This window comes from Oncorhynchus tshawytscha, linkage group LG05 (assembly GCF_018296145.1).
Source record: "Oncorhynchus tshawytscha isolate Ot180627B linkage group LG05, Otsh_v2.0, whole genome shotgun sequence".
NCBI classification, from domain to species: Eukaryota; Metazoa; Chordata; class Actinopteri; order Salmoniformes; family Salmonidae; genus Oncorhynchus; species Oncorhynchus tshawytscha.
The window spans coordinates 56,127,815-56,152,708 of record NC_056433.1 but is presented as its reverse complement, the minus strand read 5'-3'; the positions used below and the strand labels follow the sequence as shown (position 1 = coordinate 56,152,708).

General features: G+C 45.2%; 1 protein-coding gene across 2 annotated transcripts in view; it reads left to right on the top strand.

Annotated features, from left to right (window-relative positions):
• The window catches only part of sema6bb (sema domain, transmembrane domain (TM), and cytoplasmic domain, (semaphorin) 6Bb), a 130,393-nt gene that overhangs the window by 1,064 nt on the left and 104,435 nt on the right, over positions 1–24,894 (top strand). The window lies entirely within an intron of this gene.

Here is a 24,894-nt window from a genome sequence, read left to right as displayed (position 1 = left end):
ATGGAGTGTCACCAGCCAGCCACACATGTCGACACACATAATTGTGACATAATTATAGGCTACAAATTTGTTCCATAGGCTAATATTACCTGGATTTTCTAGCATTGTGTAGTTTCTCGATTTCATACTGCGTAGCTCCATGTCCAAGTTACATACATTTTTTGTTGATGTAACAGAGAGAGCACGATTTATTGTTGACGACTATAAGAAGGTATGCTAATGTCTGACTTCCCTATATATTAGGAAAGTAACCGAGACTGAATTTTTTTGCTATATTCAAAAGAATGTGCAATAGTAGGCTATGATAATGTATTTTCCAAACTAGCCTACTGTTACAATGAATTGAACACTAAAACTCTTATTATTATTATTGATTAAATGTAATCAAAAAATGTAAATGCACAAAATGACTCATTTTACTCTTCTTTCACACGGAGAGTTCAGTAGCTATGAGAGCAGCAGCCCTCTGTGACTGGTGTGTGTGTGTGTGTCTGTCTAGTGGCGCTGCTGGTGGTTGTGTATGCTGCGCTGTGATCCTGTCCAAGGCCCGGGTGTCCCTACATCCGTCATCCCCTCGGGCTCTTCTCTCTCCCTTTCCCTCTGTTCTTCTCTTTTTACAGCAGCTGCTGCTGTCTTTACGGTACACTGAGTTAGCCGGCTGGCTAGAGTCAAAATCAAATTCGCGTTTTTCTGAATTGATGACACTGAGCTGCCCAAAGTTTCTTATTTTGGGAGAAAGCTGCAGGTTTTTGTTGTGCCCCCGGGTTCAAATTCAAATTGCCTTTGAGCTGCCTTTTGTTGGGCGCTGAGGTTTGTGACTGGAAAGGGAGAAAAGTAAGTGAAGTCCCCAAGGGTCAGAGCATTCCAATAATGAGCCCAAGTGTGAGAGAGGAGAGCAGAGTGGGAGAGAAAAGGGGGCTAGGGAGTGGAGACAGTTTTGTGAAAGCTAAGATATAGCCAAGGGAATAGCACAAGCCCTCCCCTCACTCATGTGTCAATCAGGCTCGAAGGACAAGGGGCTCTTTAATATCCCCTGAAAGCCCTCTCTCTCTCTCCCTGGACTCTGCCACAGGTTGCATACCTTACCTACCTTCTCTAACCTATACTCTTCTGATGCCCAGATGCTGGGCTGTTATTCTACAGTCCCAGCTTCGTGCCATTGTTTTCTTTGCCTGTGTGCAGAGGGAGAGACAGCTAAATGGAGAAACGAGAATAAGAGAGAGAGAGAGAGAGAGAGTGGAGGGCTGCTGGCTGCATCTGGCTAATGATTCATCTGTTGGTGCTGTGTTGTGTTGCGTGCTGTGTGTTCTCCTGGCTAGGGAGTTTCTCTCCCACACCGCTCTCCCGGCTAATGCCTCCGACCTCCTCTTGTACACTCATCATCCCACTAGCACTCGTTACAGAAGAAATATCATAAAGAATACATTAGGTGATAAGAACAGAGGAAACACCTGTCTGATAAACGCTGTGATCTCCTCATTGTACTTTCATTTTTAATTTCCTCGAGCCGAGGAGGATGTATTAAATAAGAGCAAACGGACCCCTATCAGTAGGCCTACGGTAACTTTATACTCTCTCACTGCTCCAAGGTGGTGCTGATTTCACTGTTTTTTGTGCGACGCTTTCCTATTCTCCAGTGCTCCTCACAGCTTAACAAACTGCCCAGTGAAGCTCAGCTAATCCTCAGCAAGCAGAGCACAGTGATTTATTATGAAGTTACTTAATTTGGAAAGATCCACAACTTCCCTCCCTACTTCCCTCCCTGCACTCTGGGCCAAAGAACCCCTACTGCTCTCATTGTGGAATTCTGAACTAATTTGCAGGATCTGTCTGAGTGTGTATGTGAGAGAGAGGGGGACTGAGGAAGAAATAAAAAGAAAGGGAGAATATGTTTGTCACAGTCTGTTAGTTTTCCTGTGTGTGTGTGATTCAGTGCCGTCCAGGATTTGTTGAATGGAGGCCCTGTTAGCACCCTCTCCATTCTCTAACAGTTGTGCACGCCAGCACCCCCCAAAGCACGTGTTGTGCCTACTGTGCTAAAATAACAGGTGCCCCTGTCCTGTTGCAGGAGGACTTAATCCTGTCCCCGCCACCCCCTCCAGGGGGTTACGTCACCTGGCCAGAGGAGCCCCTATCACAGGCTCTGTGAGAGAGCTGGCGACATCTCCACCACCCTCTGACTGATTGCCTAACACCAATACAATTGAGCTGCCTGCCTGGGGGCCCCAAGGCTAACCTGCTCTGCCACCCCTCCCACTCCCTTTCACCCCCTCTCCCTCCGCTGGACCTTGGTGTCAGGCCCTCCCAAGCAGTGTGGTCTCTCTGTGGGTTGTCACGAGAAGGACATTGCCCACTGGGACTGAATGGGACAAATTGACCGTAACAATGTTACCACTTAGCATGTGGAGTGGGGAGAAAGGGAAGGTGAAAGAGAGGCTTGGTGAGTGACAGGCCGTGCTGCAGAGATCAGCGTGAGGAGTGGACAGACAGGGCTCCTGTTGCATGAATCAGCAGTGCCTTGTATTATATCCATCTGACCTCGCCATTTACACCCAGCACACAGCAGCCTACCGCTGTTCCCGCTGTTTATGTTTGCCCAAGACTAGTACTGGGGTTGCTATGGCTGCAGGATAAACAGGTTAGCCGATGACCTCTGGAGCCTTTATTCCCAGGGCTTGCAGGGTGGCGGCTGCCTCTGACCTGTGGAGAGGTGCGGCTGGAGCTGGCCAGGGGTCACCAAGCCACCAATCCACCCATTAAAATGCAATAAGCCCTCTATCCCACAGGGACTGGCTCTGTGATTTAATCACACTCTCCCGCTCTCTCGTCATCCGCACTCTCCCTTTTATCTTCCATCTCTCCTTCCTCTAATAATTTGTATATCTAGTGCAATACTAAAGCAAAGCAGGAGGATAAATGAGTGGAGTTCAAAGAGAACGTCCCCTGAAATAGTCAATAATGAGAGCTCTTTCATTTTCCCTCAACAGCTTTCATATTGCTGCTCTCTCATTTTGAGTAATTTGTCTTCTATGTTTTAATTTGCTGTCTGTGGACTCTGAAAAGTCTCTGAGAAGGTGAAGGGTATCTGTTACGTAAGCCTGGGATGATGGAGGAGCACAATGCTACAGTCTCACTGAGGACTGACTAGGCTAGCTGTTGAATAAAGATCCTCCTATATGCTTAATATATAAATTCACCATGAAAATCATTCCATGCCTTTGGCGGAATGATTTTCACGGCCTGTTTGCTTGTCATTGAGGCGTTTTCACATGGCTCTCTCCCCTCAATGAATGAGACTGCTGACATTGCCGTTGTAGCATATAGAGGTTTGTTAACGAGGGGAGGGACTAGTGAGGGGCAAGGAGAGATGTGGACAGTTTGGTCCCCCCTATACTCTCTACACACACACACAATGAGGGGGCTTGCAAGGAGCCTGGTTCTTTCCCATTGTGTTGGTGTTGACTAACAGGTCCTTGTTGTTGGATGTGGAAGTAATTGTACAGAGAAACAATGACACGGACATCCTGAGTCACACTTCAAACATCACCAACACAGTGTTAAGCTGTGGAAGTATGCCCTGTAGGCCCGCGGATAGGATGCTCCTCATTTATGTCCGCTTTGGGTTTTAGGGACTTTATACTCAGATTGCTCTCTCCGATAGTTTTATGTTTGCTGAGAAACTGTGAGATTGTGCTTGTTCATCGTTCTTTACCTAGAGACTCCTCTTGCTGTTGTCAGTGTACTGTGGTTCTCTTCATTACCGGGCCGTTCTGTTCCTCTCTGCCTGCTTGCCTGTATTGCTGTATTTATTTTTCTCATGCACAGTGCCACTTGTTTTCTGCTTTGAAGTAATCAATGGCTTACTGCATTCTGTGAACCAGGGGATCCAGTCATGTTGAAGAGGCTCTGTACTGAGGGGAGGGCAGGGTGAGGGGGTGAGGCACGAGGAGGGACTAGTGCCAAGGCCTGTCTATACTATGTGATGGGTTAAGCCTAGCTATGAGTGTGAGCTAATATTCTCAAAGACCCAGGAAGGGGGATGGATGGGAGGGGGATGACGGTCAGGGGGCAGAGATACAGCCGGGGTGGAAGACCTGCAGGATTCCACTGGGTGGGCAGAGGCAGAATAGACTCTGGAGACCGCTTACTCAGATGAAATGGGCCCTCGAAAGCACTAAATCAACGGTTCACAAGCACCAATTAATGTATGGAGCCGACATCTCTTGTGTGAGGAATCAAAAGGGTCTGGCTGTGCTGAGCGTCTGCTCTGCCCCCTCTCTGTGGAGCTAGTCAGAGAGCCAGGGCCTGTGAGTCAGAGATGAGGGGATGATGAGAGGAGGATAGGGAACATGTGATGAAGAGAAGAGGGGCCCAGGGGCCATCTGGAGGCAACAGGTCTCAGGACAGCAGGCGGTCTCCAGTCAGAGCATCTCATGGCCTGGGTTTGTGCCAGAGTCTGAGACAGGGTCTCCCCCATCCAAGACCCCCTGTCTGATCCTCTCTTCTAACAGGCCACAATCTGTCACCTGAAATCCTCTATCGGCTCAAGTTGTGCAGTTAAGCGTTATTGATCGGAGAGCTGGTGGTCGACGGGACATGATAATTGTGGAAATTGACTGTGGATGTTTGATTATTAAATGGCATTAACACAATCTTTCCAGATTAGTGGTTTGGGTTATAGGTAGAAAATCAATCTGTGAGTGTTCTGCATGCTCAAAGAGCAATTTATATGTGATTGAGAGGAATATGGCTGGTAATTTACATCTGAAAGAACCCATGAGAACCAACATGTGAAGTTCATAGGAGCATGCCAAATGAAAGCTAAGAGTCTATTTTTTGGGGACATGAAGGCATAGATACCTTTTTCAGCAATTTTCCATCTTAAAAACGAGGCATAAATAATGCCCTTGATTTCTGGTCAAATCGATGGAAAAGGGGTCTTAGAAAACATCTACCAGAAAAAATCTTAAACATTATTAGAAATACATAAACACTATTGTTGAAGTAAAGACCCCTGCCAACTAATATCAACATTTATATTTAGTTTTGGATCAATTATTTGAGTTCTGTAAGTTTAAGAAACATTGCCTTGTAATTTCTTTACCAAAAACCCATATATTTTATAGATATTTTCACATTTCTCTCCCTCACGAGGAGAGAGGATATTGAAAGTTCATAGAAGTAACAAGTAAAGGTAGACCCACGAATGATTTATAGCATTTTTACTGAAATACTTTTTTGTTTATGAATTATGACGTGATTTAAACTCATTCTGTTCAGCTCATAACTTTTTTCTCTCTTTCTGTCATCTGGTGGTCAAAGCAAGAGTGTGAAAACAGTCTGGACAACCACTCCCTCTTTCTCTCTCTGCCTCTCTCTTCTCTCTCTCCAGTTAATGTCACCTCTCTCTCTTACTGACACCTACCCATGAGCCCCATCTATTTCCATATGCTGTACAGTGCATTTGGAAAGTATATAGACCCCTGCACGTTTTCACATTTTGTTACATTACAGCCTTATTGTAAAATGTATTAAATAAATGTTTTTCCTCATCAATCTACACACAATACTCAATTTATTATTTTATTTCACCTTTATTTAACCAGGTAGGCCAGTTGAGAACAAGTTCTCATTTACAAATGCAACCTGGCCAAGATAAAGCAAAGTAGTGCGACACATCAACAGAGTTACACATGGAATAAACAAACATACAGTCAATAACACAATAGAAAAAGTCTATATACAGTGTGTGCAAATGGCGTGCGGAGGTAAAGGCAATAAATAGGCCAAAGTAGCGAAGTAATTACAATTTAGCAAATTAACACTGGAGTGATAGACGAGCGGATGATGATGTGCAAGTAGAACTACTGGTGTGCAAAAAAGTGAATAAAAACAATATGGGGATGAGGTAGGTAGATTGGATGGGTTATTTACAGATGGGCTGTGTGCAGTGATCGGTAAGCTGCTCAGATAGCTGATGCTTAAAGTTAGTGAGGGAGATATATAAGGTTCCAACTTCAGTGATTTTTGCAATTCGTTCCAGTTTTTGGCAGCAGAGAACTGGAAGGGAAGGCTGCCAACAGAGGTGTTGGCTTTGGAGATGACCAGTGAGATATACCTGCTGGAGCGCGTGCTACGGGTGGGTGTTGTTATGGTGACCAGTGAGCTGAGATAAGGCGGAGCTTTACCTAGCAAAGACTTATAGATGATCTGGAGCCAGTGGGTCTGGCGACGAATATGTAGCGAGGGCCAGCCGACGAGAGCATACAGGTCGCAGTGGTGGGTGGTATATGGGGCTTTGGTGACAAAACGGATGGCACTGTGACAGACTGCATCCAGTTTTCTGAGTAGAGTGTTGGAGGCTATTTTGTAAATGACATCGCAGGAGGCGAGGATCGGTAGGATAGTCAGTTTTACAAGGGTATGTTTGGCAGCGTGAGTGAAGGAGGCTTTGTTTGCGAAATAGGAAGCCGATTCTAGATTTAATGTTGGATTGGAGATGTTTAATATGAGTCTGGAAGGAGAGTTTATAAATGTTTGTTTTGTTCGATTAAAGTCCATCATTTATGTCCAAATACCTCCCTTTGTTTGCGCGTTTGGTAAAAATCCAAACTCACGAGGAGCGGGCAAGTCCAGGCGAAAGTTCGGACGAAAAGTTCAAAAAGTTATATTACAGTTCGTAGAAACATGTCAAACGATGTATAGAATCAATCTTTAGGATTGTTTTAACATACATCTTCAATAATGTTCCAACCGGAGAATTCCTTTGTCTTTAGAATTGCAATGGAACGCAGGTCGCTCTCACGTTAGCGCGCGTGATCAGCTCATTCCCCCCTCCTTCACAGTCGAAAGCCGCAAAAAAGGTTCTAAAGACTGACATCTAGTGGAAGCCTTAGGAAGTGCAATATGACCCCATAGACACTGTATATTCGATAGGCAATGAAACTGTTATACAAACCTTCAGATTTGTCTTTTAATGACTGTCTTTTATCGATGGCAGATATATCGTTTAGTACCTTGAGCGTGGCTGAGGTGCGCCCGTGACCAGCTTGGAAACCAGATTACACAGCAGAGAAGGTACAGTGGGATTCAAAATCTGTTTGTTAACTTGGCTTTCGAAGACTTTAGAAAGACAGGGTAGGATAGATACCGTGGGGCAAAAAAGTATTTAGTCAGCCACCAATTGTGCAAGTTCTCCCACTTAAAAAGATGAGAGATGCCTGTAATTTTCATCATAGGTACACTTCAACTATGACAGAAAAAATGAGAAAAAAAATCCAGAAAATCACATTGTAGGATTTTTAATGAATTTATTTGCAAATTATGGTGGAAAATAAGTATTTTAGTATAAAAGACACCTGTCCACAACCTCAAACAGTCACACTCCAAACTCCACTATGGCCAAGACCAAAGAGCTGTCAAAGGACACCAGAAACAAAATTGTAGACCTGCACCAGGCTGGGAAGACTGAATCTGCAATAGGTAAGCAGCTTGGTTTGAAGAAATCAACTGTGGGAGCAATTATTAGGAAATGGAAGACATACAAGACCACTGATAATCTCCCTCGATCTGGGGCTCCACGCAAGATCTCACCCCGTGGGGTCAAAATGATCACAAGAACGGTGAGCAAAAATCCCAGAACCACACGGGGGGACCTAGTGAATGACCTGCAGTGAGCTGGGACCAAAGTAACAAAGCCTAGCATCAGTAACACACTACGCCGCCAGGGACTCAAATCCTGCAGTGTCAGACGTGTCCCCCTGCTTAAGATAGTACATGTCCAGGCCCATCTGAAGTTTGCTAGAGAGCATTTGGATGATCCAGAAGAAGATTGGGAGAATCTCATATGGTCAGATGAAACCAAAATATAACATTTTGGTAAAAACTCAACTCGTCGTGTTTGGAGGACAAAGAATGCTGAGTTGCATCCAAAGAACACCGTACCTACTGTGAAGCATGGGGGTGGAAACAGCATGCTTTGGGGCTGTTTTTCTGCAAGGGGACCAGGACGACTGATCCGTGTAAAGGAAAGAATGAATGAGGCCATGTATCATGAGATTTTGAGTGAAAACCTCCTTCCATCAGCAAGGGCATTGAAGATGAAACGTGGCTGGGTCTTTCAGCATGACAATGATCCCAAACACACCGCCCGGGCAACGAAGGAGTGGCTTCGTAAGAAGCATTTCAAGGTCCTGGAGTGGCCTAGCCAGTCTCCAGATCTCAACCCAATAGAACATCTTTGGAGGGAGTTGAAAGTCCGTGTTGCCCAGCAACAGCCCCAAAACATCACTGCTCTAGAGGAGATCTACATGGAGGAATGGGCCAAAATACCAGCAACAGTGTGTGAAAACCTTGTGAAGACTTACAGAAAACGTTTGACCTCTGTCATTGCCAACAAAGGGTATATAACAAAGTATTGAGATAAACTTTTGTTATTGACCAAATACTTATTTTCCACCATAATTTGCAAATAAATTCATTAAAAATCCTACAATGTGATTTTTCTGGATTTTATTTCTCATTTTGTCTGTCATAGTTGAAGTGTACCTATGATGAAAATTACAGGCCTCTCTCATCTGTTAAGTGGGAGAACTTGCACAATTGGTGGCTGACTAAATACTTTTTTGCCCCACTGTATAGGTCTGTAACAGTTTGGGTCTAGAGTGTCACCTCCTATGAAGAGGGGGATGACCGCGGCAGCTTTCCAATCTTTAGGGATCTCGGACGAAAGAGAGATTGAACAGACTAGTAATAGGGTGCGCAACAATGCCAGCGGATAATTTTAGAACGAGAGGGTCCAGATTGTCTAGCCCAGCTGATTTGTACTGGTCCAGGTTTTGCAGCTCTTTCAGAATATCTGGATTTGGGTGAAGGAGAAGCTGGGGAGGCTTGGGCAAGTAGCTGCGGGGGGTGCGGAGCTGTTGGCCGGGGTTGGGGTAGCCAGGAGGAAAGCATGGCCAGCCGTAGAGAAATGCTTATTGAAATTCTCGATTATCGTGGATTTATCGGTGGTGACAGTGTTTCCTAGCCTCAGTACAGTGGGCAGCTGGGAGGAGATGCTCTCATTCTCCATGGACTTTACAGTATAATGACAAGGCAAAATAATGACAAAGCGAAAACAAGTTTTTAGAGATCTTTGCAAATGTATATAAAAAAACAACCTTATTTACATATTATTCAGACCCTTTGCAATGAGAATCTAACTTGAGCTCCGATGCATCCTATTTCCATTGATCATCCTTGATGTTTCTACAACTTGATTGGAGTCCACCTGTGGTAAATTCAATTGATTGGACATGATTTGGAAAGGCATACACCTGTCTATATAAGGTCCCAAGATTGACCGTGCATGTCAGAGCCCCAAAACAGGATTGTGTCGAGGCACAGATCTGGCAAAGGGTCCCAAAGAATCTCTGCAGCATTGAATGTCCACCAGAATACACCAAGACTCTTCCTAGAACTGGCCGCCCTGCCAAACTGAGCAATCGGAGGAGAAGGACCTTGGTCAGGGAGGTGAACAAGAACCCGATGATCACTCTGACAGAGCACCAGAGTTCCTCTGTGGAGATGGGAGAACCTTCCAGAAGGACAACCATCTCTGTGCCGCACTCCAGCAATCAACCCTTTATGGTACAGTGGCCAGACAGAAGTCACTTCTCAGTAAATGGCACGAGCCCACTTGGAGTTTGCCAAAGGACAAATAAAGGACGCTCATACCATGAGAAACTAAATTCTCTGGTCTGATGAAACCAAGATTGTTCTCTTTGGCCTGAATGCCAAGCGTCACGTCTGGAGGATCCCTGGCACCGCTCATCACCTGGCCAATACCATCGCTATAGTGAAGCGTTGTGAGGATATTTTTCAGCGGCAGTGTGACTAATCAGGATCGAGGGAAAGATGAATAGAGCAAAGCACATTGTGATCCTAGATGAAAACCTGCTCAGGACCTCCGACTGGGGCAAAGGTTCACCTTCCAACAGGACAACGACCCTAAGCACACAGGTAAGACAACGCAGGAGTGGCTTCGGGGCAAGTCTCTGAATGTTCTTGAGTGGCCCAGCCAGAGCCCGGACTTGAACCCGATCGAACATCTCTGGAGAGAAATAGCTGTGCTGTGACACTCCCCATCCAACCTGACAGAGCTTGAGAGGATCTGCAGAGAAGGGAGAAACTCTCCAAATACAGGTGTGACAAGCTTGTAGTGTCATACACAAAAAGACTCGAGGCTGTAATCACTGCCAAAGGTGCTTCAACAAGGTACTGAGTAAAGGGCCTGAATAATTATGTAAATAGAATATTAAAAATAAAAATAAATCAATACATTTGCAAAGATTTATAGATACCAGGTTTTGCTTTCTCATTATGGGGTATTGTGTGTAGATTGATGAGGGAAAAAAAAAAATCTTAAATTTTAGAACACGGCTTTAACGTAACAAAATGTGGACAATGGCAAGGGGTCTGAATACTTCATACTCATAATTATGCATTTCTGCTTAGTACAATTCAGAGACCCATGATGTAATTCCGTTACTGCAATTCTGTTACCAGGTGTATATCCACTTCACTTATATTTTTTCAAACTCAATGTGTCATGTCATAGCTGACACCCACTTCTTTCTGCAGACATCTTTGAATCTTAATTTGGAGCAGATATGTTTGGAAATATTTTTGGGCAACTTGGTCACATAAAAAACTGAAGGAGATTTTTCCGTAATTCTGTTAAGCAACTTTACATCTGCACCGTTCTTCCAGTAAATGTTTTTTATTTTTCAGAGTGCCCGTCTGACTCATTCACATGTCAGGGATGGCCGTTTGAAGCTCGGCAGTTCAGCTCTAACAGTCCTTATCGTCAGAATGGTACATCTATGCCTCAGCTTGAATAGTTTGACTTTGCTGCATGGGGAGTGAGTTCAGTTAGCTATGACAGTATTCACTTTATTTCAAAGCTGGTCGTACAATGCCACGGAATGATCTCTGCTTTGGACATTTCTCTATGAGGTAGTTTAGTGGTGATTTGCTTTGGTCATCACTTCATTTCGATTGGTTTTTGGTGTGTTTTTTTTTTAACCTTTTTATTTAACTAGGCAAGTCCGTTAAGAACATATTCTTATTTTCAATGACGGCCTAGGAACAGTGGGTTAACTGCCTTGTTCAGGGGCAGAACAACAGATATTTTTGACCTTGTCAGCTCAGGCATTCAATCTTGCAACCTTTTGGTTACTAGTCCAATGCTCTAACCACTAGGCTACCTGTCACCCCACTGTGTGTGTCGATAGCCTTGATGTTTTGTCATCACTAGTGTGTGTGTGTGTGCATTTGTGTTTTTATTTGTTGCCGTGTGTGTGCGTGCCTGTATACAGTCGTGGCCAAAAGTTTTGAGAATGACACGAATGATTAATTTTCACAATGTTTGCTGCTTCAGTGTCTTTAGATATTTTTGTCAGATGTTACTATGGAATACTGAAGTATAATTACAAACATTTCATAAGTGTTAAAGGCTTTTATTGACAATTACATGAAGTTGATGCAAAGAGTCAATATTTGCAGTGTTGACCCTTCTTTTTCAAGACCTCTGCAATACACCCTGGCATGCTGTCAATTAACTTCTGGGCCACAACCTGACTGATGGCAGCCCATTCTTGCATAATCAATGCTTGGAGTTTGTCAGAATTTGTGGGTTTTTGTTTGTCCACCCGCCTCTTGTGGATTGACCACAAGTTTTCAATGGGATTAAGGTCTGGGGAGTTTCCCGGCCATGGACCCAAAATATATATATTTTTTGTGTTGTTCCCTGAGCCACTTAGTTATCACTTTTGCCTTATGGCAAGGTGCTCCATCATGCTGGAAAAGGCACTGTTCGTCACCAAACTGTTCCTGGATGGTTGGGAGAAGTTGCTCTTGGAGGATGTTTTGGTACCATTCTTTATTCATGGCTGTGTTCTTAAGCAAAATTGAGAGTGAGCCCACTCCCTTGGCTGAGAAGCAACCCCCACGCATGACTGATGGTAGTGCTCACCTTGTCTTCTCCGGACAAGCTTTTTTCCGGATGCCTCAAACAATCGGAAAGGGGATTCATCAGAGAAAATGACTTTACCCCAGTCTTCAGCAGTCCAATCCCTGTATCTTTTGCAGAATATCAGTCTGTCCCTGATATTTTTCCTGGAGAGAAGTGGCTTCTTTGCTGCACTTCTTGACAACAGGCCATCCTCCAAAAGTCTTTGCCTCACTGTGCGCGCAGATGCACTCACACCTGCCTGCTGCCATTCCTGAGCAAGCTCTGTACTGGTGGTGCCCCGATCCCGCAGCTGAATCAACTTTAGGAGACGGTCCTGGCGCTTGCTGGACTTTCTTGGGTGCCCTGAAACCTTCTTCACAACAATTGAACCTCTCTCCTTGAAGTTCTTGATGATCCGATAAATGGTTGATTTAGGTGCAATCTTACTGGCAGCAATATCCTTGCCTGTGAAGCCCTTTTTGTGCAAAGCAATGATGGCGGCACGTGTTTCCTTGCAGGTAACCATGGCTGACAGAGGAAAAACAATGATTCCAAGCACCACCCTCCTTTTGAAGCTTCCAGTCTGTTATTCAAACTCAATCAGCATGACAGAGTGATCTCCAGCCTTGTCCTCGTCAACACTCACACCTGTGTTAACGAGAGAATCCCTGACATGATGTCAGCTGGTCTTTTGTGGCAGGGCTGAAATGCAGTGGAAATGTTGTTTTGGGATTCAGTTCATTTGCATGGCAAAGAGGATCTTTACAATTAATTGCAATTTATCTGATCACTCTTTATAACATTCTGAAGTATATGCAAATTTCCATTATACAAACTGAGGCAGCAGACTTTTTGAAAATTAATATTTTGTGTCATTCTCAAAACTTTTGGCCACGACTGTATGTGACTGTCTGTATGTAATGTATGTGTTACGATAATACTTCAGTGATTGCCCCATTCCTGCTGGTGATTGTGTGGTTGGTCTGTGAGTTCTGGAGCATGCCCAGCTAACCAGGAGACTGTTGGCTGGAGCTGTGTGTCTCCTAGGCAGACAGCTCCTCTGCCATGTGACAGGCCTGGAAAATGGCCTTTCTCAGTAGCCTGCAGTGACACCGCTGCACTGCCCAGATTTCTCTGTTTATCCCTTGCTTGTAGTCTAACCTTTTAAACAATTATATGCTTGCTTCATATAAATAGCATAGCTTGTCCCCTCTGTTTTGTTTCAATTCCGGCCTGCTCTATCTCTCTTAGTCATTGCAGTAGCCAAGGAAACTCAATCCCTGAGTCTAAACTAAAGAAATAATCAGTAGAGGCTGAAATGCCTGAGAACCCAGCTCTCACAGGCCTGTAGCCTGTAACCTGTCATAACTGCATGTTCCATGAAATGCTAAGGGTGGGGTAACAAGGGCACGGCAATGACAGTTTTTCCATGTTCACGGAACTCAAGAAGAATAGCAACGAAAAAGGAATAGCGACTAAAATAATCAAAGTATGTTGGTGTGGAAATTGTAAGCACATGTTGGCACAAATAATGGCCCAATCATCCTAGAAATATGGAGCTGTAAACAATCTCAACTGCCCCCTTTACACCGCATGCTCCTGGCTTTTAGGGAATGAAACCGTTTTTGGCACTTTTTCTGTGTTGATGAATCTCAGTGAGAGTGTATATAATTGTGCTACCCCGGGGTTGAGTGCTTAGTTTAAGTAACACTGGAGAGTGCTGTTACTGCCAATTGTTAAAGATGGCAGTTATTTTAGAATGTTTTTTATAGCCATTGGACAGGGGTGTTCCTCCCTCTGCTACTTTTTCTTTTGGCCCGGGCATTTCACCCACTTGGTGCTTCTCACTGCTGTTGTCATCGGCACCATTAACGGTCTCAACAAAGTGGCTTTGAAGCTCCGCAGGGCTCAGGGCCTTATAAAGGGACAGCTCGGAGGCTCCAGTGTTGCTCCTTAGTTCAGATTTCTGTCACCTCTTATACAATAAGGCCCTCAGGACAGCTGGGCCAATTACTCTCCCCCAGTACTCTCTCTCGCTCTCTCTTTCTCCCCCTCCCCCTCCCCTCCCCTCCCTCTCTTGCGCCGTGTGTGTGTGACCAGGTGAAACATTCTGCACTTTGAAATGGAAGACTTTACAGTTGATACAGTAACATGCTTTGATAGTATCAATGTTAAAGAGAGAAGCTAAAACCAAAATAGGCCCTGAAGTCATGCTTTAAAATGACACACTCACTAACACAGACATGGATCAGTTTTCTAAACGGATGTAGCGACTGTTGGCATATTAATATTTTATTGGCGTATTTCTAGTTAAATATCTCTGCCTTTTTTAAAGACATGCCCTCCTCTGTCCTTGACTTTTCCTAAATAAGCCTATTTAACACATGTATGTTGTAAGAATCTTTATATCACAAACATCATTTGTGTTATAAACAGTTTTAAGAGGACATGTCCTTTACTTTCCCAGAGTATCAAAAAGTGATTTTCTCAAATCCTCCTACAGAGTCACATACAGGTAAGATATTTTGGTTTTTATATAATATCAGAAATAGTTCATTCTGATGTTTCCAAAACCCTTACCATTACCAAATGACTCTCGAAATTGCGGAGATGAGCTCTATTTCAAAATAACACGTTTTCCAAGAATAACCACTGTTCCATGCGCGCCACAGGTGAGCAAGCAGCAACAGATACTCATGAAAATGCTATTGTGTTATTTAAAAAAAATATAAAGTATTCTGATGCTATCGAAGACATGTATAAATACAAACCTAAGAATGATATTTTCGATAGGATATATGAAATGTATTTATTATACGGTTAGAGTTAAGATTACTGCTCATTGGCTCCCTCGAGGCCTGGCTTTTTTTAGTGTTAAGTGGATGCCTCGTGTGCAGTTACTTGATTGTGTTTCACATCCTAATCAGATGGTTAATTTACTGTCTTGGGGATATTTACCAGCTGGCAGTATGGAAAGCAGGTTGATCCTATCTTTTTTATCTCTGCCTCCTTGTCTCCCAAGGATGTCTCTATGGTTTCCACACGCGCCGTTTTGTTTTGGGAGTCTACTCGTGCTAACAGAGCTGTCCGGGGGTCTATGGTGGGGGGAGTAAATGTGTGGGCTGAATCAGCCATCAGCCCAGCGCTGAGCAGAAAAGGACATGCAAATCCCTGTGTCGGCAGCTGTGTAGAGCCCTTCGTTAATAATCTAACACTCCTCCATTATTCCAGCGCAGCCCCAGCTTCACACCAGGTCCAGCACTGTTTCCACATACTCCTAATGGCTGACCGACTGGCTGCCTTGCTGGCTGGGGATTGCCGTCCGCCCGAAAAACACCTTCATATATTTATAAACTATATATTCGCTGCAAGGAATGTGGAAAAGCTGATTATGCTGGCTGCAATCTAATCGGTTTGTATTTTACTGGGCTGTGCTTTGGCTGCATTGTTACGCTTGTTCCCTGCTGCTGATAAGGAGTAATTGCTGGTGTGGCTATGCTGGGCTCTTCATCGAGAGTTCACGCAGTATCCAGGCTCAAGCAGCCTCTGAGACGCTTTTTGTTCAAACGAAGAGTCTAAATATGAGTCTTTGTCTGCTCCACTGTTGCTGGAGGTTTTCCCATCGGATAATCCCTTTCTATTTTTTCACCTCGAACGAGACAGTTTTTCCTCTTCTCAGTCTGCGAAGGAGTGTCAGATTTCCAACAGCAGTGCTCAACCAAACAAGCTGGACGTGTGTCTCTGTGTGCGTGTGTGTCTCCCCAGACCCTCATCTGGGCCCTTCTGTCTCACTCCAGGCTCTTCATTAGTGTGTGTATGTTAATGAGTCACACCTCTGACCAGTGCAGCATGTCTGTTCCCGCATTACAGCCAGGGCCTCAGTCAGCTCTGCCCTCTACCTTGCCTGGCATGGGCAAGGGGGACACCAGGACACTTCCCCTTGCTGCTCCGTTCCTCCGTGGCACTGTGCCCAGCATGGCCTTCCCGCCACTGGTGCTAAGGTGCATTAATGAGTTATCATGCCCCCCCGGGAGGCTTATTACCTCCCGACAGAACCCCCCTGACCCACTTTATCCTTGCCTCCATTCACAGCAGCAAGGCAGGGAGCCCAACTAGAGCCCATTACTACTGCCAAGGAGACCCTGGGCCCAGACACACACACAGCCCAGCAACAAAAATGATTCTGCCACAGAAAAGGCCTATATGGTGTTTGTGTGATATTGTGGGTATTTTTGTCCTGCAGGAGAGTGTTGCTGTAAACTTAAACTCTTGCTGTGGAAATGCATCTTAAAACCATGCGTGCTCTGCTACTTGGTGCACTTTGTTGAACTGCTGACATTAACTCTCCCTGACTAAACCCTATGAGAGTAGAGCATACTCTGGGTGATCCTGCCCTGGAGTCTATGGTTGGTAAACAGAGTCTGTCTGAGCTCCATCCCAGCCGTAGTGGAGAGCATGGTTAACATCAGGCTGATATTGGATGTGTCAAACTAGTTTCACAGGCGGATATTGTTTTTTAGTCTGTCTGTACATCTCTCTTGTATACAGATCATTTGTTATTGTTGTGAGTATTGTTGTGAGGTGTCGTGGCGAAGGAAAACCCATGGCATGATTATTGTATGGCTTACAGAGTTGCCAGCAAGACAGTAATTCCTCTGCATGCCATTACCATACTCATTCATGTGAATGATTATACACTCAAACCCAGTCAGGAGCCAGCTGACAGAGAGGCAGGCAGGCCCACCAACCAACGCTCCGTTACAGGCCAAATAGTTTGGAAAATGAGAATGCCCAATCAAGGTTGAGTGACCTGTGTACATATTTAAAAAAAATATTTATTTCACCTTTATTTAACCAGGTAGGCTAGTTGAGAACAAGTTCTCATTTGCAACTGCGACCTGGCCAAGATCAAGCATAGCAATTTGACACATACAACAACATAGAGTTACATGGAATAAACAAAACATAGTCAATAATACAGTAGAACAAAAGAAAACAAAAAGTCTATATACAGTGAGTGCAAATGAGGTAAGATAAGGGAGTTAAGGCAAAAAATAGGCCATGGTGGCGAAGTAATTACAATATAGCAATTAAACACTGGAATGGTAGATGTGCAGAAGATGAATGTGCAAGTATAGATACTGGGGTGCAAAGGACCAAGATAAATAAATACTGTATGGGGATGAGGTAGGTAGATAGATGGGCTGTTTACAGATGGGCTATGTACAGGTGCAGTGAGCACCTGTACATCTGTGAGCTTCTCTGACAGTTGGTGCTTAAAGCAAGTGAGGGAGATATGAGTCTCCAGCTTCAGAGATTTTTGCAGTTCGTTCCAGTCATTGGCAGCAGAGAACTGGAAGGAAAGACGACCAAAGGAGGAATTGGCTTTGGGGGTGACCAGTGAGATATACCTGCTGGAGCGCGTGCTACGAGTGGGTGTTGCTATGGTGACCAGTGAGCTGAGACAAAGGGGCTTTACCAAGCAGAGACTTGTAGATAACCTGTAGCCAGTGGGTTTGTCGACGAGTATGAAGCGAGGGCCAACCAACGAGAGCGTACAGGTCCCAATGGTGGGTAGTGTATGGGGCTTTGGTGACAAAACGGATGGCACTGTGATAGACTGCATCCAGTTTGTTGAGTAGAGTGTTGGAGGCTATTTTATAGATGACATCACCGAAGTCGGATCGGTAGGATGGTCAGTTTTACGAGGGTATGTTTGGCAGCATGAGTGAAGGATGCTTTGTTGGGATATAGGAAGACAATTCTAGATTGAATTTTTGATTGGAGATGCTTAATGTGAGTCTGGAGGGAGAGTTTACAGTCTAACCAGACACCTAGGTATTTGTAGTTGTCCACGTATTCTAAGTCAGAGCCGTCCAGAGTAGTGATGCTGGACGGGCGAGCAGGTGCGGGCAGTGATCGGTTGAATAGCATGCATTTAGTTTTACTTGCATTTTAAGAGCAGCTGGAGGCCACGGAAGGAGAGTTGTATGGCATTGAAGCTCGTCTGGAGGTTAGTTAACACAGTGTCAAACGAGGGGCCAGAAGTATACAGAATGGTGTCGTCTGCATAGAGGTGTACCAGAGAATCACTAGCAGCAAGAGCCACATCATTGATGTATACAGAGAAGAGAGTCGGCCCGAGGATTGTACCCTGTCGCACCCCCATAGAGACTGCCAGATGTCCGAACAACAGGCCCTCTGATTTGACACACTGAACTCTATCTGAGAAGTAGTTGTTAAACCAGGCGAGGCAATCATTTGAGAAACCAAGGCTGTTGAGTCTGCCAATAAGAATGTGGTGACTGACAGAGTCGAAATCCTTAGCCAGGTCGATGAATACAGCTGCACAGTAATGTCTCTTATCGATGGCGGTTATGATGTCGTTTAGGACCTTGAGCGTGGCTGAGGTGCACCCATGACCAGCTCGGAAACCAGATTGCACAGCGGAGAAGGTATGGTGGAATTCGAAATGGTCGGTGATCTGTTTGATAACTTGGCTTTCGAAGACCTTAGAAAGACAGGGTAGGATAGATATAGGTCTGTAGCAGTTTGGGTCTAGAGTGTCACCCCCCTTGAATAGGGGGATGACCGCGGCAGCTTTCCAATCCTTGGGAATCTCAGATGATACGAAAGAGATTGAACAGGCTAGTAATAGGGGTTGCAACAATTTCGGCATTTTAGAAAGAGAGGGTCCATATTGTCTAGCCCGGCTGATTTGTAGGGGTCCAGATTTTGCAGCTCTTTCAGAACATCAGCTATCTAGATTTGGGTAAAGGAGAAATGGTAGGGGCTTTGGCGGGTTGCTGTGGAGGGTGCCGGGCAGTTGACCGGGATAGGGGTAGCCAGGTGGAAAGCCTGGCCAGCCGTAGAGAAATGCTTATTGAAATTCTCAATTATAGTGGATTTATCGGTGGTGACAGTGTTTCCTAGCCTCAGAGCAGTGGGCAGCTGGGAGGAGGTGCTCTTATTCTCCATGGATTTTACAGTGTCCCAGAACTTTTGAGTTAGTACTACAGGACGCAAATTTCTGTTTGAAAAAGCTAGCCTTCGCTTTCCTAACTGCCTGTGTATATTTGTTCCTAACTTCCATGAAAAGTTGCATATCATGGGGGCTATTTGATGCTAATGCGGAACGCCACAGGATGTTTTTGTGCTGGTCAAGGGCAGACAGGTTTGGAGTGAACCAAGGACTATATCTATTCCTAGTTCTACATTTTTTGGAATGGGGCATGCTTATTTAAGATGGTGAGGAAGGCGCTTTTAAAGAATAGCCAGGCATCATCTACTGACGGCATGAGGTTAATGTTATTCCAGGATACCCCGGCCAGGTCAATTAGAAAGGCCTGCTCGCTGAAGTGTTATAGGGAGCATTTGACAGTGATGAGGGCTGGTCGTTTGGTCGCAGACCCATTACGGATGCAGGCAATGAGTCAGTGATCGCTGAGATCTTGATTGACAACAGCAGAGGTGTATTTGGAAGGCGTGTTAGTTAGGATGACATCTATGAGGGTGCCCATGTTTACGGATTTGGAGTTGTACCTGGTAGATTCATTGATAATTTGTGTGAGATTGAGGGCATCAAGCTTGGATTGTAGGATGGCTGGGGTGTTAAGCATGTCCCAGTTTAGGTCACCTAGTAGCACAAGCTCAGAAGATAGATGGGGGGCAATCAATTGACATATGGTATCGAGGGCACAGCTTGGGGCAGAAGAAGGTCTATAGCAAGCGGCAATAGTGAGCGACTTGTTTCTGGAAAGGTGAATTTTTCAAAGTAGAAGCTCAAATGGTTTGGGTACAGACTTGGATAGTAATACAGAACTCTGCAGGCTACCTTTGCAGTAGATTGCAACACCCTTTGGCAGTTCTATCTTGGCGGAAAATGTTATAGTTAGCGATGGAGATTTCAAGGTTTTTGGTGGTTTTCCTAAACCAGGATTCAGACACGACTAAGACATCCGGGTTGGCAGAGTGTGCTAAAGCAGTGAGTAAAACAAACTTGGGGAGTAGGCTTCTAATGTTAACATGCATGAAACCAAGGCTTTTACGGTTACAGAAGTCAACAAATGAGAGCACCTGGGGAGTGGACCTAGGCACTGCAGGACCTGGATTAACCTCTACATCACCAGAGGAACAGAGGAGGAGTAGGATGAGGGTACGGCTAAAGGCTAACAGGACTGGTCGTTTAGTGCTCTCAGAGCAGAGAGAAAAAGGAGCAGGTTTCGGGGCACGATAGCATAGATTCAAGGCATAGTATACAGACAAAGGTAAGGTAGGATGTGAGTACATTGGAGGTAAACCTAGGCATTGAGTAATGATGAGAGAGATATAGTCTCTAGAGACGTTTAAACCAGGTGATGTCATCGCATATGTAGGAGGTGGAACAACATGGTTGGTTAAGGCATATTGAGCAGGGCTAGAGGCTCTACAATGAAACAAGACAGTAATCACTAACCAGGACAGTAATGGACGAGGCATATTGATATTAGAGAGAGGCATGCATAGCCAAGTAAACATATGGGTCCAGTGAGTGGTTGGGTGGATTCAGACACTTAGCAGGCCGATGCTAACAGTTAGTTGGCCGGGGCAAAAAAATCTAGCAGTTAGCAGACCGGGGCTGGCAAGCTAGCAGTTAGCAGGGGCTAGCAGTTTGCAGACCGGGGCAGGCAAGCTAGCAGTTAGTAGACCGGGGCTAGCAAGTTAGCCTTTGGGGGACGTCGTGATGGGGCTAAGTCTGTTGTTGCCTCTTCGTGCGGTGACGTCGATAGACCAGTCGTGGAGTTAGTAGGGTTCCAAGTAGCTATCAGGCCTAGCAGGTTAGCAGAATGGGCCTTCAGTGGAGGTCGAGCCTGAGGGGCCTGTTGGAATCCTCGGGCAGATGATGTCGGTATTCCAGTCGTAGAGGATCGGCGGTGTTCCATGTCCTGTACCGGCAGTAGAAGGGGTCCGGATATTGTAGCCCAGGAGTGGGCTTCGGTGGTAGCCCAGGAGCGCTAGCCGGGCTAGCTTCAGGCTAATTGGTGCTTGCTCCGGGATGGAAACGCTAGCCAGGAGTGGTCACCTGGGACTGCGGTTAGCTAGTTGTGAAGATCCAGATGAAAATGTTCAGAGTTTGTGGTAGGAATCCGGGGATATGGAGAGAAATAGGTCCATTATGCTCTGGTTTGAGTCACATTGTTCGAACTGGCGAGAGCTTTCTGAGCTAAAGGTTAGCTGATGACCGCTAGCAATGGTTTGCCAACTGATAGCTGGTAGGTAGTTAGCTGGCTAGCTTCAGTTGAGGGATTCCAGATCCGAAGTAAATAGAAATACTTCAGGAAAAAACAGATCCACGCCACATTGGGTGAGGCGGGTTGCAGGAGAGTATTTAGAAGTTGAGGTTTAGGAAAATATTTTTAAAATGTATGCAAAGAAAAATATGTAAAAAGATATAGCTATCTCTCAGTAACTAATATATACTGCATTGGAATATACATCTCCTATTCTGACAGAGATACTTAGCCACCTCAATTAGCGGTTTGGTAGAATAGTGCATCTGCTTTAGAGCTTTGTTTCTATGGTAATCAGAGAAGTTAAAAGTAGATTGGCATGCTGTTATTCTGAAAGTTCTTGTGATATGGTGTAATTAACCCTTCTCCTGACCTCGATGTAAAACATGTGTACAAAGAAGTCTATAAATGAGTTTTCTAGGCCACTATCTCTTAGCATACATCCTGTATGTGACAATGTGCCAATCAGGACGTGCCGCAATAGGGTTGTAGCTCTAGAAGTTGAGTGACAGTATATTTAAGAATTAATATGAGTGTTGTGATCATTGTTTTTGTGGGTTTTGTGCCTTAGGGAGGAGGACAGTACAACACTATGCTGTCAACAGAGGCGTTTAACCCAGAAAAACAAATAAGGAAAATATTTTCCTGGTCTTCTCACAACTTAATTAATTCTGTTAAGTGATGTCATTGAAGAAAAGAGGGAACGTCATAAACATAACACTTTAAGAAGGCCTAAGCAATTTTAGGATAATTATCCCAGTGTTTGTTTAAAATGCAGACTTCAGAGAGGAGGACAACAGAAAAACCCGAGAGCAATCATGTCGCCGAGCTACAGCGGTTATGTATTTCATTACAACCGGAACACAGCGTAAATAGCCTGTTATTTCAGGAAGTGTTTTCGTTTGTTCCCCTCAGAATAGCTTGGGAAATTGGTCTGGGACTGTCTATTGTGTCACATGTTTCAGTGTATATTTAATAAGAGCCCCTTAATATAGCGCACAACCCGATCCCCCCATCCATTAGCAGGGCTGCTTAATATAGAGATCCAAACGCATCCTTTCAACCAGTCCAGAAACCCCCGTTCACCATCCCTCTTAATGTAATGGTGGGTGTCAGTGTGTGACATACAGCCAGGCTCTTTTACTGGGATATAATAGAACCACTCCTCTGGAAGGCTCAGTGCCCATGGCAAGACTTAGACAGTTAGCCTGGCCAGATTAGCCCTGACAACCAGAGTGACCCCCCCCAAACCAGTCCTACTATCACTGCCCATTATATAGATTGCATCAACAAACTCACCCATGCTGCGCTGAGCATCAATATCCAAGAGGAGTACCCAGGTCAATATCTGTGAATGAGAGGGGTAATGGCCTTCGACCCTGATACAGTGTGCGTTCACTCGGAAGGAGAGTGGCCGAGCGAGCGTCTCAAAGTTTCTCCATGGGGACCTGGGGATGGCGCTGCGCTGAGTGGCTTTTTGAGTGGAGTGTGTGTAAGAGAATGCGTGTGTGTGTTTCCAGTCCAGCGGTCTGAGACTGACCTGGGCCCGGGGGTTTGGCCTGTGGCCACGCCAGAGATCCAGTCCCTCTGTAGTGTTCTGCCTGTGGGCCTCTACTGGGTAGGCCAGGGCAGGCAGGGGGAGCCTGGGACATCTCCAGAGTTATTTCCACTGCGGTGTAAGTGAGTTTGGAAGGATGCTGTGTACTGCACGCCAGGAAAGTAAAGAAATAAACGAGCCTAGAGTGAGGGTTTGAAGTGGGCCAGTGGAAGTTGGTTGGAGTGTCCCGAAGAAGTCTGTTTTCCAAGACCGAGGAGGAGGAGGGGAAATGGAGGAGTTTGGAGTGCAGAGTAGGAGCAGGAAGAGACCATGCTGGTCTGAGTTCAGATGAACCGTTACCCTGAGGAGCAAACACCATCAGCACAACATGAACGAGTGTTCCAGGACGTAGGGAAAGAAGACGAAAGTTTTTCTTTTACTGGGGTGTGTGTGCACTCACACATGCATCTGTGTTTGTTTTTGTTCATTCTCGTGTGTGTATTTGAATGTGTGTGTACTTACCCCCTCGCTGTTGCTTTTCAAAGTCATTTTGAGACCAGCAGCGGTCTCCAAAGTTCTGAGACGCTTGGGTGGCTTGATACAGTTTGGCATCAAGTGGAGCACAGACAAGCCCTGGAGACACCAGTTAGTTAATTAACCAAAAAATTACACTGATTCACCAGAGTGATAAACAGGAATAGGGGAAACTCTCACGCCCCCTCCTCTCCTCCACCAGAGAGAGGGACTCCAAGTTAGTTCAGGCTATTTGCTCTTCCATCAGCAACAAAGGATGTTAAAAGTAGGCATATTATCTAGTGTGAGGAGGTGATGCTGATTTCAGTATTACATCTTCCTTTGTTTCTGAAGTATGATAACTATGATACATCAGCCGATAAATTACTCCCTTTATGTAACCTCTGTCCGTGACACACGTCCTCTTTTCATCTGATATAGCACATTTTCTATCATTTGTGGGCATTTGTGCATACCGTGAATTCAATGTCGACTGACTGGATTTAGGCTGGCTCTGTGTATGTGCGCCACTCCATGTGTTGTGTGTGTGCAGCGTGGCAGGAGGATGTCGATGACTGTACGTAAATAAGCGTCACAGGGGACTGAACAGACAGAGCATGCTGGGATCATGTAAAGTGCTGGTGGAAATGATTAACGTTCTCGCCGTCCCAAAAGAACCCCTGCCTGCTTTACTGTGCCTCATTTGCTGTGAATCCACTTTTGTAAGGGTGTTGGTAGGGTGGATAATTTGGGAAGAAGAGGTAGGGGGGTGTTTGATGACAACTCCCTCACTCCTCTCCCATGGCTGTCTGGCTCTCTCCCTAAGCGCAGACTGGGGTGTCTGGGAGACAAAGTGCACAGTAAATCCACTTTGAGAAACTTCCAGATGATGACGCTGGCTGACAACTATCCAAGTGAACAGAGAGTAGGGTGACCCTATGCCCTCCTTTCCCACTGGCTCCCTCACCCGAGCTGCTCTGTTCAGCCCATTTCTGCTACCTTATACTCTCTCTCCTCAGCCTTTGCTCTGTCTGGCCCATTGCCTTCATGCTGAAATGCTCAGTGCCTGCATGCGTGACTGTGCTCTGCCTCTGCCAATCTAAATATTTCCTTTTTATTAGAGTCTGCTCTGAAAAGTGTCCTTATATAAACAAATCTATATTGTTGTTCATAGAGCTGCAATGATGGAACATAATAGCTGGCTGGCACCTACCTGTGCTCTGAGTGGAGCTGAAGTTAATGATACAGGGATTAGATGATGAGGGAGATGATATGGATGTCCCATCCTGCCTATGTCCGGGGTTCCTGGTGATCAAATGTGGCATTATCATACAGGAAATCTTCAAAGCACTTATTCCAGAGCTCAAAACCGTGCATATTAGTATTCCTAATTAATACATCACCTTGTCATAAACCTGTTTATTTTTAGTGCTGACCAACAACATTATTAGAAGTACTGATGGACATCAGAGGGCTGTTCCATCATTTTGTACCTGGCCTGGCAGTCACTGTGAGAGGATTGCTTGTGAGAGTGTTCCTGTGATTGTGTGGGATGCTGGACAGACACTGGGCTACAGTAT